Source organism: Mandrillus leucophaeus, unplaced genomic scaffold (genome assembly GCF_000951045.1).
Source record: "Mandrillus leucophaeus isolate KB7577 unplaced genomic scaffold, Mleu.le_1.0 Scaffold170, whole genome shotgun sequence".
Classification (NCBI taxonomy): Eukaryota; Metazoa; Chordata; class Mammalia; order Primates; family Cercopithecidae; genus Mandrillus; species Mandrillus leucophaeus.
Window position 1 is genome coordinate 1,576,821 of NW_012101699.1, and position 1,990 is coordinate 1,578,810.

The 1,990-nt window shown below is 45.2% G+C and overlaps 1 protein-coding gene across 1 annotated transcript in view; it reads right to left on the reverse strand.

The window, feature by feature from the left end:
* The window catches only part of RUFY1 (RUN and FYVE domain containing 1), a 64,273-nt gene that overhangs the window by 58,155 nt on the left and 4,128 nt on the right, over positions 1-1,990 (reverse strand). The gene's annotated exons all lie outside the window — the stretch shown is intronic.

The window sequence follows — 1,990 nt, forward strand, 5'->3', positions numbered from 1 at the left end:
GAACTCCTGACCTTGTGATCTGCCCACCTCGGCTTCCCAAAGTGCTGGGTTTACAGGCGTGATCCACTGCGCTCGGCCTATTATTATTTATTTTTAGATGGAGTCTTCCTCTGTCGTCCAGGCTGGAGCGCAGTGGCACGATGTTGGCTGTCTGCAACCTCCACCTCCTGGGTTCAAGCGATTCTCCTGCCTCAGCCTTCTGAGTAGCTGGGGTTACAGGCACCCGCCACCATGTCTGGCTAATTTTTGTATTTTTAGTAGAGACGGGATTTCACCATGTTGGCCATGGTGGTCTTAAACTCCGGACCTCAAGCAATCCACCTGCCTTGGCCTCCCAAAGTGCTGGGATTACAGGCATGAGCCACCACACCTGGCCTATGTTCTAATTATTTACCAAGCAAAAGATAAGCAAACCTAGTTGATGAAATACCTTAAGAGATGTTTATTGTCTATAAGCACTTTCAGGTAATCTGCCAGTTTCTTCTGCATGAGTGCAAGATAAAGCCAAGCTCGGCCTCTTCCCACAGCTGTCCTAGAATTCAAACAGAGCATCAAACTGTTGTGACATCACAACAACAAACACAGAAAAGAAACCTGATTTAGCTAGGGAGATACACAGGAAACACACCCTTGTAAATGCAGAGGACACTCTACAAATGGCTGTTTGGGGTTGGGGAGGGAGGCACGTGGCCTGGGCAGGCATCGAAAATGGCTCACCACACACCTTTGAGTACTATTACAAATACAGTTAGATAATGCTTTGCGTATAGTCATAAAATATCACAGGAAAATATCAGGTTAGATTTGTGTAATAGATAAACATTCTTTCAAAAGACTAATAGAGAACTTAGTGCTTGCTAAAGTGCTAAAGCTTGTAAAATCTCCAAGGGGTTAGCTCAAAGGTACAATTTTTTTTTTTTTCTGAGATAGTCTTGCTCTGTCGCCCAGGCTGGAGTGCAGTGGTGCAATCTCAGCTCACTGCAACCTCCACCTCTTGGGTTCAAGCAATTCTCGTGGCTCAGCCTCCCGAGCAGCTGGGATTAAGGCACGTGTCACCACGCCTGGCTAATTTTTGTGTTTTCAGTAGAGACAGGGCTTTGTCATGTTAGCCAGGCTGGTCTCAAATTCCTGGCCTCAAGTGATCAGACTGGCTTGGCCTCCCAAAGTGCTGGGATTACAGGCATGAGCCACTGCACCTGGCCTTAAAGGTACAATTTTATGTTTTATTATTGTGGTAAAATACACAGAACATAAAATTTACCATCTTAACCATTTTTAATCTTACAGTTAAGTAGTATTAAGTACATTCACAATGTTGTGGAACCAATTTTTTTTTTTTTTTTTGAGATGGAGTCTCACTCTGTCACCCAGGTTGGAGTGCAGTGGCACAATCCTGGCTCACCATTGTGATCTCAGCTCATTGCATCCTCTACCTCAAGGGATCAAGCAATTCTCCTGCCTTAGCCTCCCAAGTAGCTAGGATTACAGGCACCTGCCACCGCGCCCAGCTAATTCTTGTATTTTTAGTGGAGATGGGGTTTCTACCATCTACCATGTTGGCCAGGCTAGTCTCGAACGCCTGACCTCAAGTGATCTGCCCACCTTGGCCTCCCAAAGTGCTGGGATTACAGGCGTGAGGCACTGCACCCAGCCCCAGTCTTGAAGGTATAATTTTTCTGTATTCTAGCATTATCTCCAGAGAAGCAGAAAAGAAAGAAGAGGAAAAAAAAAGAAAAGAAAGAAAGAACAGGCCTGCATTAAACATTAAAAGAATAAAGGCTTCTCAAGTGCTGCTTGGTGAGACTGTAAACTTTACAACTTCCTTTTTTTTTTTTGGAGATAGGGTCTTGCTCAGTCGTCCATGCTGCTGAGCAATGGCATGATCATGGCTCCCTGCAGCCTGGAACTCCCAGGCTCAAGTGATAATCCTGTGTTAAGCCTCTGGAGTAGCTGAGACACACGCTACTACACCCAACTAATGTTTTTTTTT